We start from the raw sequence: 13,594 nt of genomic DNA on the forward strand, positions 1-13,594 counted from the left end.
ACTTGCAAGGCCAAGATTTAACCACTAGGCTGCTGCACCAAGCTCTGAATTAACATTTGTTAAAAGCTTCCTTCCTGTTTTGTCTTTAATAACTTACACACACACACACACACAAATGTAACTGATGGCAGCAGTAAGTGGGAGTTTAGTTTTATAGAATGACTTTGATTTGTCTTAATAGATTACATGGGTTAGTAATAATGGATTAAAAAGCCCTATTTGTTGGGCAAGAGATGATGGAATACATTTATTATTTTTGTTTATCTGTTTGTTTTGATTTCAGATAATTTAAGAGCTTATACCACCAGAAAGAATAGGATTGGTGAGAATTTGTATTGTAGCTTAGTTTGGGGTGACATTTTATGCTCTGTCTCTCTCTGTGGCTATTAAACGCAGAGACTGCCAGCTCTTATTCTCCCTACATCTGGAAGACATTAAATGAATACCATTGTTCGATTAAATATCGTTAAGTACATATATAAATTGAATGTTCTTAAATTCCCACAAAATAAGAAAATTAAATTTCTAACACTTTAAAAATGTGTAGACTTTAATAAGACATCTAACAAAAACTAACAGGAAAAACCAAGATTATATATTCTTAGCATGATTTTTAGCTTATGTCTTTTCCTCTAACTTACCAATATTAAAAGTAAAATACAAGCATACATTTTGTTTTACTTAAGTGAGTTTCTCCTAAATTGGCCTGCATTTTCTGAACAAATAAGTTAACATGATTCCTAACGATGTTTACAGTTTCAAAAAAGTAAATTGAATTCAACTAAATTAGAGAATTACTCCAACAAATTTTATTTCGGTAGTAACTATGTTTTGAAGTCTGTCTGCTTGAAATTTTTTTCCAAGATCTTTACTTGAAAATCATGGGATGGCATTAAATTGAATGAATTAGTGGATAAGCATTTGTAGACTAGATACTTCCTAAGGAAAATAGAATATTGAAATATTGTTTTAAATTAAGAATAAGTATTTTTCCTTCTTGTTTTCGAAAGCTACAGAGAGGCTACATCATTTTTCTTTTAAAGAGTTATTTGTTTGAAAGGCACAGTTTTAAAATAAGAATTTATTTATTTAAAAGACGGAGTTACAAACAGAAGGAGAAAGAGATCTTCCATCTGCTGGTTCACTCCCCTAAATGGCTGCAATGCCAGAGCTGGGCAGGTCTGAAGTCAGGAGCCAGGAGCTGCATCTGGATCCTCCAGTGGGTAGCAGGACCCCAAGCACGTGGGCCATCTTTCACTATTTTCCCAGGCACATTAGCAAGGAGCTGAATCAAAAGTGCAGCAGCTGGGTCTTGAACCAGTACCCATATGAGATGTCAGCTTTAGATGCAGTGGCTTTACCCACTATGCCGTAGTACTGACCCCTAGTTTTTCTATAATATGCATTTTTGTGAACTTTGGATGCTTTCAAATTTATTTATTATTCTTTTTTTTTTAAGATTTATTTTGTTTTTTATTGCAAAGTCAGACAAAGAGGAGAGAGAGGAAGATCTTCCATCCAATGATTCCCTCCCCAAGTGATTGCAGCGGCCAGTGCTGAGCCATTCCGAAGGCAGGAGCCAGGAGCTCTTCCAGGTCTCCCATGCGGGTGCAGGGTCCCAAGGCTTTGGGCTGTCCTCGACTACTTTCCCAGGCCACAAGCAGGGGGCTGGAAGGGAAGCGGGGCTGCCAGGATTAGAACCGGTGACCATATGGGATCCTGGTGGGTTCAAGGTGAGGACTTTAGCTGCTGGACCACCCTGCTGGACCCAAGCTGCACCCATTATGTGCCAGTATCACTACTTTCCTACTTCTGTCATTTTAAAAGGAGAGTTTAAATATTTATCTATTGATTTGAAAGGCAGATGAGAGAGAGAGAGATCTTCCCTCTGCTGGTTCACTCCCTGAATTGCAGTGGCTGGAGCTTATGCAGGAGCCAGTAACTCAACTGATTCTGCCACATGGGTGGCAAGGGCCATCATCTGCTCCCTTCCCAGGCATGTTATCAGGAAACTGGATCAGAAGCCAAGCAGCCAGGACTGGAGTCAGAGCTTTGGAAATGGGAAAACCGATTGCAAGCAGCAGCTTACCTTACTACACCATAGTGCCATTCCCATCATAAATCTTTGATGTATAGCTATGTCATTTTTTTCTCTTCTGGACTGTGATATCCTAAAAGGTAGAGATTAAGTGTGAATCACCGCTGAATTTTCAGTATTTAGTGCTGTTGCAGCAATGTGGGTGATAGTTGCAAAATGTTCATTGAACTAAATAAAGTTAAATTCTTAGGTGCAATGTTATGCCCTCTGGGAATTGCAAAGACAAATAAAACATAATACTTATATTCTCCTAATAGTAATTACTTGTTTTACTCATTGGATTATGAGTGATGTAATTATGAATTTTAGGAGGAACCATATAATCCATTTTTCCCCTCTTTTTTTCCGGACAACAGACCAATTTTCCCAAGGTTACTCTGGTAATGGAGCTAAGGGTTGAACCCACCCCTCTTTGCACCTGTCCAGTGCTCTCTACCCTGTGCCAATTCATCCCTTAACAGTGAGCCTGCCATGTAATCATATCTTCATCATGATCTAAGCAACAACAGCAATATCATTCTTAGAGAATGATAAACCAAAAACCTTTCTTTTTAATCTTTCAACATAGCATGTAACAAGATCCTTGAGGTGCCTTTAGATTTATTTCTTTAGTTTTCCGTCATTCATCAAAATTCTCTATCTTGTATTATTCAAGTAAATTCCTTTTATCAAAGGCAAGAAAATGCAAGTTATAAAACACTGGCTTTTAATCTCCGCTTTGTGGATCTCTGTGTTCCTCAGAAGCTGCCAACTCTGACCATCCCTTTCCTATAACCCGACCCTTCAAATATTATTAACAGCTGTTGTCTTTACTTTCAAGGACACAAAAATAATGATTCCTAGCTTCCCTGTTCAAATCCAGAGTTAAAATGTAATGGAGTCCATTTTTAGAGAGCCATAAAAAAGCCATAAAAATGTTAGTGTTTTTATTTCAATGCTGTTTAAACTGTTCAGAACAGATTGCCTGGTTTCTTCAAGATCCTAACAAGTAAAATGAAGGACTTCATTTACCCAAGAATGTGCAAGAGAGCCAACAGAATTTAAAAAAAATAAGATAATGAGAATATAAAAGAAACACTAAGCCGAAATAAATCAGATCAAAGTCTTAGACTAAGGTTAGAAAGAAAATTGGTGACTGTATTGGAATTTTGATGGTCTATAACAAGTAAGAGTTGGCTATATCACTATTGAGTCATCCGAGGCAGGGAAGCAAACTAATGTTTATAGAAAATCACTAATGTGCCTAGCAGGATAGTAGACACATTTCTTGTCTGATCTCATTTTACAGGGCTAAGATTTTTGCAAATCCAATTGTAAATGAAATTGCTGCTTATAAGAAACGCACAACCAATCATATTAGAACAGCGATGTTACTGAACCAGTAACTGCTACAGGCTTTTCATTAATTACTTCATGGCAAATGGGTAGTGGTCAAATGGAAAGTTGAATTTAAGTAGTATGAAAGGAAGGACAAATGGGTAAAGAGGAGGAGAGAATGGAGTATTTCCTAAGAGTTATGATAGCCTCATTTCCTTCAACTCCCCCATTCTTCCTTTTCACTGCTGTAGGGTTACTTACATTCACAGCATAATTTTAAACACTGTCCTTGTAATTTTTCTGTTTTTTTTTAAAAGATTTATTTTTATTATTTTTTCATTGGAAAGGCGGATATACAGAGAGGAGAGACAGAGAGGAAGATCTTCCGTCCAATGATTCACTCCCCAAGTGAGCACAACGGGCCGATACTATGCCTATCTGAAGCCAGGAGCCTCTTCCAGGTCTCCCACATGGGTGCAGGTTCCCAAAGCTTTGGGCTGTCCTCGACTGCTTTCCCAGGCCACAGGCAGGGAGCTGGAAGGGAAGCGGGGCTGCTGGGATTAGAACCGGCGCCCATATGGGATCCTGGGCGTGCAAGGCGAGGACCTTTAACCACTTGCGCCACTGCGCCGGGCCCAATTTTTCTGTTTTTTAAGCATGTTCATATCAGATTAATAATTTGGAACTTGCAGCTTAGCTTTGATTAACATTTATAATGTTTGAATTACACCCAATTCACTTTTTTTTTTTTGCTTTTTTTTGTTTATTTGTTTTGTTTTCAAAATGTACATCAGATCCATTGTAAAAGGAGAGAATAACAGTGGAACAGGAAGAAAGTATAACATGCCAAAGAAAAATTGTCTTAAAAAAAACAATAAGGCTGTTTCTGAGTAACCAGATCTTTATAAAATTCTTAGGTATAAACCAGGCTGCAGTGAATCAACAAATATTCAGTCAGATAAATTAGCAAGATCACATTCCAGAATATGCATAAGATTGGCCTAAGGTTAAAGGAAATAACCAAGAGAGGTAATGAGGACTTAACTACAAACATTACTAAAGCATAGTTGAATCTGCAGATCTTTTAACATGGAGAATTTTGCATTTTTCTTTTTTTTCCCCCTCTGGTAAACAAACAAGGTAAGATTTCTTTTTTATGGGATTGGTGTATACTATATACCTCCTCTGTGCAAGAAACTATGATTGGCATAATGGAGAGGAGCCTAGGAAGTAAACATACTGCTTGTTATACCACAAAGCCCATTCATTATCTAGTGTTGAGGATGAAACATATGTAAAATAACTACTAAGTCCTATAATATGTGAAAAGTGTCACATAAATGACGGAAATATTTCCGTTTTTCCATCTTACCAACTTGCAATATAATTATGTAGGTTACATTCCAGATCTGTGTTTCTTTCTACATCATTCGCATAGGGCAATCTTCTATAGTAGCTCCAGATTTGTACTGAAACTAGGTACAGCTAATCTGGAAAATGGGTTGTCAGCTGTGACACATGAGAGAAGACTTGCTGATTCAGAGAGGTATGCGTTTAATGGAATATATGAACAAATTTTTGAATTTTGCAACCAAATGTATTAAGTATACCTCCTCATTAAATTTCCTAATAGTCGTGTAAGGTTAGTTACTATTTCTGTTATCACTTTACAGATGGAAGAAACTTAAGCTCAAATTTGCTTGCCCAAAGTTACGCAGCTAAAAATGATAGAGATAAGAGTTGAACTTAGTCTCTTTTTATACTCTGGTCTGCACTTGAAGTTATCTGTCTGTTTGGAGAGGCAGACAAGCAGAGTGGCCATCTGCTTCTTCAATTCCCAGATACCCACAGCAACCTGGGGACCAGTGCCATTAGCTAGGAACTCAATCCGATCGCTCACATCAGTAACAGGACATCAATCACCTGAGCCATCTTTACTGCCTTCCAGGTTCTTCATTATCAGGAAGCTATAATCAGGAATGCAGCCGATACCAGACTTTTTTTAAATAATAAATTTATTTTTGATGATATTTACATAGTTAAGAAGGATGCATGCCCATGTGGATCACTGATTAGGATGCGGAGGGTCGAGGGATGGGGGAAAGTAGATGAGACAACTGCCTCCAATCTCCTTTTTTTTTTCTTCAAAAAGTGGGGAGGAAGGTGAGGGGGCCTCTCTCAATAGCCCAAGTGCATCAGTACCCAGGTTTGGAGGATGGTCATCTGATGTCATCCCAGCGTCCCCAATGTGGAGCATGTTCTGAAGGTACTGCTTAAGTGGTTTTGATAGTTTTGAGGTGCTGTTGCTTTCATTGCTCCAAGGTTCAGGAACTGCTTCCAAGGTCCATTGGCTGACATAGTCCACCTTAGAGTCCCCACACACCCAGATACTCATGTCAAAACTTGACCAGGAGAGTTGTCTGTTTTGTTCTGTCCTCCGTGGTATAGGACATCTGCAGGCCTCTGTGAACTGGTTGTCAGCCCCCCTGCCCCATGCATCTGTGCAGGCCGTCTACTACACAGGCTTCAACAAAGGAGACCCAGTTCTGACACATGCATTTAACAATCAGACCCTGTGATTGGAGATCTGAGTCCAGCAGTCCAGTTGGGGGTTCCCCAAAGAAATTTCACCAGAGGTGACCCCCATATCTGACTCGTGTGTGTGTGTGTGAGCTGGTGTAGGGTCTGGCTAAGTCCATCACGCACATCAACTTAAACACACATTGGCGGTTGCAGTTGTTGGGTCAGTTCTGTCCCCAGCCCAATGGATGCTGCAGCCCAGCCCCAGTTCCTGCATATGGTGGTGTGTGCAACAGACTGATCCAGGCCATCCTGCATCCCATTCAGCTTTCATCAATGGGCACACATCAATGGGTTCTGGAGCCTAGCTCAGCCTGACCAACCCCACTATCCAGTCCATACTCTTACCAATGGGTGCCACTGCCTGTCCAGCCAGGCACACCCCAAGTCCAGGTTCCCATGCTTACCAGTGGGAACTGTAGCCCATCAGAGGGGATTCAGGATCAAACATATGCAAATAGTGTAAATGATTCAATCTCTCATCTACTGTAATACACAATGACTAATAATTCACATATTACTATCCACCATTTCTACTTTTGCTCTTTCTTTTCCCAAATGGAACTCTCTAAAAGTGATCACTCCTACACAAAAATACATCTACCTCTTGGAAGGCATTACAATGGATTAAAGCAGTGTGTTAGGAAACCACAGTCCTTTGTTGCATGTGTGCACATTGGCCAATTACTTGAACTCAGCCTCATAGTCATCAGCCAACCATGTCACAACTACAAATTGTTTATTAATCATAAAGGGGAGCTCACCAATATATGAATCAATATATAAAGACAGGCTTGATGGGAGAACCAGCAGGGACCAGGTCACCTGGCATGGGTCCTCGGACCCACCTGCAACAACTGGTCCTCTTCAGTGGAAAAGACAGAGCAGTGGATGGCAGGCCCTGATGCACATAGAGGATATAGCACTCCATCGGGGTCTGCAAAGGACATCCGGTACCATGGAAGAGAATGGAGAACAGAACAGATTGGACAGCTACCACAGTCAAATGATGACAGCAAAGTTATGGGCAAATGGAAACTGTAAGGTCAACCATGTCAGCCAATGGACATCAGAAGGCCTTCCACATCCTTGGATTGGCATGAACGACAGCATTTCAAAGCTAGCAAAACCACCTGGGCAGAACCCTCAGAACATGTGGTACGTCAGGACCCTTGGTTTATATTGGGTGGCTGTTCCCCATCCCCGGGTACTGAAGCGGTTGGTAGGCTGGGTATGGCTTCTCCCTTTATCTTCTACCTTCCCCCAGAAACAGGAAGAAAAAAATAGGAAAATTTTCCCTAACCCTCGATTCTTCCGACTGTGATCAGCTATGTAAGCGTCATCTAAAATAGATACATAGATTGAAAAGGCCTGAGTAAGGTCTAAATTGGCATCTTTGCTGGTTTTGAATTATTTCTCCTTCATAAATGAGTTCTATGAGCCTCATTCTTCAGTTACAAGGAAAAGAATCAAGAGAAATTGTAATGTCCTGGGCCTACTGGATATGTTTATTTGTAAAACTGTGTTTTATTTTACTTGAAATGCAGAGTGATAGAGAGAGAGAAAGTGATCTGCCACCTGACTTACTCCTCAGATAGCCACAAAGGCTACGGCTGGGCCAAGAGAAGAGAGCCGGAACCTGGAACTCCGTTCTGATTCTCCCATATGGGTAGCAGGGGTCAAAGGCACTTGAGCCATTTTTGGTGCTTTCCCAGACACATCAGCCAACACTGATGTGGGTGCAGGTGTAGCAGGTAGCAAGTTAATCCACTGCAATATACTGCTTTTAATATTTATGCGACAAAATTTTATTTAACAAAACTTAATGCAGATTTTTAAATAATCACATATATTGCCTCTTCAATCTTAGGCTTTCATATACTGACTTTTCTGATATATCTTTTCTCATGACTCAGCCTCATAGTCATCAGTCACCCAGTCACCCAGTCAAAACGAATCACAAAATAGACAATAAACATTTAAAAATACCTTTATGTTTACTAAAATGTACAGGTTGTACAAGGTTCCCACCTTGAAGAGTGTTTGCTTTATCTGTATTATGTTACTGGCGTTTAATCACAGGAAATCCACCAGATGGCGACCTCACCCTCATGTGAAACATCCTGTATGCTGCTCTGTAACCCATTACAGGTCCCTTGAGCCAGATGCTCGGATTGGTGGCCGATTTCTGTAGTGATCCCAGCAAAAGAATAATTGTAGTCACTTAACGAGTTACTGTTTCAAGGTGGGAGATAGATGTAACTGACATATTTAGCACAAAGGGAGGAAGATTTTTAGTAGCATTCTTGTTTATTAATACAGATAGCAAAAATTATAGTGTGTTATCACATTTCCCTCTAAACAAATTGCTGACTTGAAGCTAAAGGCATTGATTTATTCCTCCCGGGTATGAAGCCACAGACAAAATTATTTTTCATGGATCACAGGTTATTCTAGTTGATTGCCTGGTCTTTCATGACAGTCTGATAGCTCACCGGCTTAGCACTTAAAATACAGTCTTCCTTATTCCTAAACCTGATAATATGCGGAGAATACTTCTGGGAACATTTAACATGTCCCTTATTGTTTTCTGTTTATGAACAACCTGCCCTGAGGTACTAATTAGATGGAAGATCCTGCATATATTTAGCATAACTGTTGTGTTTTTCCATACAAATAAATCTGTGGTCAAGGTGAAACTTGTTTCTGGGTTGCAGGTAAGAGCTACAGAGTCCTCAAGGGTGAGTGTTATAGTAAATATTCCAGAAAAATTTTGATTGCATCTTATATTTAATAAATGCATTTCTGAAGTGACATGTTTTATCTTTATTAAAGTACAGCTGTGTGAAGACATCTGTTTGAATTAAGTATCTGGAATACCTAACTTTTTTTTTTTTTTTAAATTGTGATTGACTTTTTCTATGTCTGCATAAAGGTGTCCCTCAACTTAGGATGGGACTGTATCACCACAAACTCATTGGAAATTGAAAATATTTTAAGTCACAAATGCATTGGGGAGGGGGCGGTCATTTGACTAGCGGTTAAAATGCCAGCCAGGATGACTATATCGCACATCAGAGTGCCAGGGTTCAATATCCAACTCTGGCTCCTCACTCCAGGTTTTTGCCAGTGTAGACCCTGGGATGCAAAGATGATGACTCAAGTAATTGGGTTCCTGCCACCCATTAGGAATACCTGGGTTGTTTTCCTGATTGCTGGCTTAAGCCTCCACCATTGTGTGCATTTGGGGAATAAAACATCAGACAGGATCTCTGACTGGGCTCCTGGCTTCAGATTGGCTCAGCTCCAGACATTGTGGCCACTAGGGGAGTGAATCAGCAGGCAGACAATCTTCCTCTCTGTATCTCCTCTCTGTCAATCTTTCAATAAAAATAAGGTTTTTTTTTTTTTTTTTTTTTAAGATTTACTTATTTGAAACACAGAGTTAAAGACACAAAGAAGGAGAGACACAGATAGAGATCTTCCATCCACTGGTTCACTCCCCAAATGGCTGCAGTGGCCAGAGCCAGGATTAAGCCACAAGCAAGGAGCTTTCACTGAGTCTCCCAAGTGAGTGTAGGGGCCCATACACTTGGGTCATCCTCCACTGCCTTTCCAGATGCACTATCAAGGAACTAGATTGGAATTGGAGTATATCGCAGCTTGGGGATACTCAGAATGCCTCTGTCTTGTAACAGAGAGTACTTGGGTGTGAGTCCCAGCTCTGCTTCCAATTGCAACCGCCTGCTGGTGCGCACTGTGGGAGAGCAGGTGATAAGTAGTTAGGTCCCTGCCATCCATGTGCAAGATCCAGAGGCAGTTTCCAGGTCACAGGATGGGCATTTGGAGAGTGATGCAGCAAATGGAAAACTTTCTTTCCCCACTCCCTCCTTTCTGTCTCTACTTTCCAAATCAATGAAGTAAATGAAAATTTAAAAAGAAAAATATAAAAGCTGAAGTTTGTTTTTAACACACTGAGTTTTACCTTTCTTGAACTAATAAATGAGAAACAGAAAAAAATATTTTTAAACTAGTGCTGTATAGATTTTAAATTTCAGGCTGCTAACTTTAAGTTCCAAATTTCTATTTAGTACACATTTTATTAGCATACTTTTATCTTCAATGTAAATCATTCAAAAATTAAAAATTATAAAACAATATAAAAATAAATTAAATACAAGGAACTGTATGCAAGATACACACAACGTAAAGTAGATACTTAAATCTCAACATGACAAATGGGACCAACATCATGGTTCGGCGAGTTAAGCCACTGATTGTGACACTATCATTCCACATCAATGTCGGTTCAAGACCTGGCTGCTCTGCTTCTAAGCTGACTTGCTGCTAATGCACCTGAGAAATCAACAGCAAATGATCCAAGTACTTGCACTACTGCAACCCCCATGAGAGACCCAGATGAATCTTCTATCTTCTGCATGGCCTGACCTGGCCATTGTGGCCTTTAAATAGTGAAATTTCAGATGGAAAATCTCTCTCTTTCTATGATCTCTAAATATATGATCTCTAAATATATAAATATATTGGTGGGTATGTATAGTCTGCCTGTCTCTGCCTGTCAAATAAATTTAAACAGACAAATAAATTTAAAAAATGTAAACTAATTTTCGTATGATTTAGAAGTTTTACTCCTAGGAATATACACTGGGGAATGAAAACCTATCTCTAAACACAAACTTCTTCATAAATGTTCATACTGAAAAAGAGTGGAAACAACACAATTTTTCATCACATAATGAATGGAGAAATAAAATGTGACCCAAGCAATGGAACAATTTTGGGCATTGCAAACAGTGAAATATTTTAATACGTGTTACAACATCGGTAAATTGAAAAGTGAATGTTAAGTGAGAGTCAGACATAAAAACACACATTGGACCCAGCACAGTAGCCTAATGGCTACAGTCCTTGCCTTGCATGCACCCAGGTCCCGTATGGGCGCTGGCCCCTGTCTCGGCTGCTCCACTTCCCTTCCAGCTCCCTGCTTGTGGCCTGGGAAAGCAGTAGAGGATGGCCCAAAGACTTGGGACCCTGCACCAGCGAGGGAGACCCAAAACAGGCTCCTGGCTCCTGGCATCAGCTCAGCTCTGGCCATTGTAGCCACTTGGGGGAGTGAATCAGTAACTGGAAGGTCTTTTTCTCGGTCTCTCCTTCTCTCTGTAACTCTGCCTTTCCAATTAAAAAATAAATAAATCTTAAAAGACTACATTTATTATATGATTCCATTTATATGAAATGTCTGGAGTAGGAGAATCTACGGAGAGTAGTTAATGGTTTCCTGGGGGTAGGCTGAAGGGAATAGGGGGTTATTGGTGGACATGGGGATTATCTTCGTGCAGTAATGAAAAAGCTTTAAAATTATATTGATGGTTGCACAAATCTGAATGTATTAAAACATGGATATTTCCTTCCATCCATCCTTCCTTTCTTCCTTCCTTTTTCTTTCTTTCTTTCTTTCTTTCTTTCTTTCTTTCTTTCTTTCTTTCTTTCTTTCTTTCTTTCTTTCTTTCTTTCTTTCTCTCTCTCTCTCTCTCTCTCTTTCTCTCTCTCTCTCTCTCAGATTTGCAGAGAGACACAGAGCGAGATCTTCCATCCACTTGTTCACCCCCTAAATGGCCGCAGTGGCTGGAGCTGGGCTGCTCCAAAGCTGGAGCTCCTTTTGGGTCTTTCATGTGGATGCAGGGACTCAAGGAGTGGAGCCATCCTCCACTGCTTTCCTGTGCCAGAAGCAGAAAGTTGGATCAGAAGTGGAGCAGGCAGGACACGAGATGGCGCCCATATGGGATCCCAGTGCATGAAGGGGAAGGATTAGCTTGCTGTGTCACCATGCCAGCGATGAATTGTCACACTTTAAATTGGTTGATATTTTATATGTGAGATACAGAACAAATATGTTTTAAAAGTACAACAATAACAAAATATTTTAAATTAAATGAATTTCATTTGGTTTCTTTCTTGTGCCATGTGGATCATCTTGTTAACACCCTGTGTTGTACATGTCCACTTGGAAACCTCTGGTCTAAATGAAGATCCTTCTTAGTGATTATGAAAAACAGTTATTTGGGTTGCCAAAGCTGCAGGTAGCTAAAATGTAATTCCTCCTATTAATGATTAAAATTGAGAGCTCAGCAGTAAATTTAGAGAAGGAAAAGTTAGCAACTTAATAATATTGATTTGGACGTCCGTTGACTTTTATTTTCCTATTGGATCTACATGTGTTTCCTCAAACAGCAGTTTCTTTAAGCAAGTATATCAGCTTTGGTCCATTCTCAATTGCTTTCCCAGGCCACAAGTGAGGAGCTGGAAGGGAAGTGGAGCAACTGGGACACAAACTGGTGCCCATATGGGACCTGGGTGCATGCAAGGCAAGGACTGTGGCCACTAGGCTACTATGCCAGGCCCAAACCATACACTTTTATTTATGATTTTTTTTAAAGTGTTTGTGTATTTTATTTCCACCTACTTGAAACGCAGAGTAAAAGTGAGAAAGAAATATTCATCTGCTAGTTCATTCCACAAATGCCTGAAGAGCCAGACCTGAAGCCTGGAACTCCATCCGATTGTCATGTGAGTGGAAGAAATCCAAGTACTTAAGCTTTCATTCACCTTCTTCCAAGATGTATGAGCATGAAGCTGGGCGGTTGGGACCGGATCGGCACTTGAACACAGCAAGCAGGCATCACAAGCAGCAGCCTGACCACACTGTGTGGCAACACCACCCCTGTTTGATTTTTATCTGGTGGTTACCAATGTTTACAGGCTTTAAAACGTCAACCTCTATAATCAGAGCCCTTTTGAGTCCTCATCAGAATTCAATCTGCAAAACACAGAAAATAAACAACTGTGCATCTGCTGAAAAAGGATAGAGCAATACATGGGGGAAACAAGAAACCAGAAGGAATATGGCAGGTCCTTTACATTGAAGGATAAGTGGGGGTGAAGGTCACAGTAGTATTTGTAAATGTTACAGCGAAATTGAAATTCAAGCCCACTCTCTTTACGACTAGACCTCTACATTACATTTGTTCATATTATTCCTTATTACTGTACTACAATTAATCTTCAGAAAATTCATGGGAAATGTGTATTATATAAAAATGTATACAGATTTCAGCTTTCTGTATCAAAATCTTTTCATTTTGTTTCTCCATGAGCTTACCCTTATATTATTTTCACCCATCTTATCCTGCAAAAGTTTTACAAATGTATCAAATGCCAGCTGTAGTGCAACCCATCAGTGAAGGATTTTGGATCCATTTCCACTTCCCAAGCTAATGAGCTCTTTCCTTTGGATTTGGGATATGATAGGAAAAGCCGTCAGCACTGGAAATCAGGAGAATGTTAGGGCACTGAGAAGGGGTTGGGATTGCCTTGGGCATCTTTTTTGGCCTGCTTTTTTGACTAGATTTTCTTTGATGCCAGAATCCTTGCCCAGAATCCTGAACCAAGTCTCAGGTGGCAGGAACACAAGAGGATGGAATGATTATTGTCTATGTAGTCAGTCATCAGGGACCTCATCCCTTACAGTCTCTTAATAAATGTGGATTTTTCTCTACTTCTTAGAAAACCAAAGAAAGT

Source organism: Ochotona curzoniae, unplaced genomic scaffold (assembly GCF_017591425.1).
Source record: "Ochotona curzoniae isolate NIBS_2020 unplaced genomic scaffold, NIBS_Ocur_1.0 scaffold_1852, whole genome shotgun sequence".
NCBI lineage: Eukaryota > Metazoa > Chordata > Mammalia > Lagomorpha > Ochotonidae > Ochotona > Ochotona curzoniae.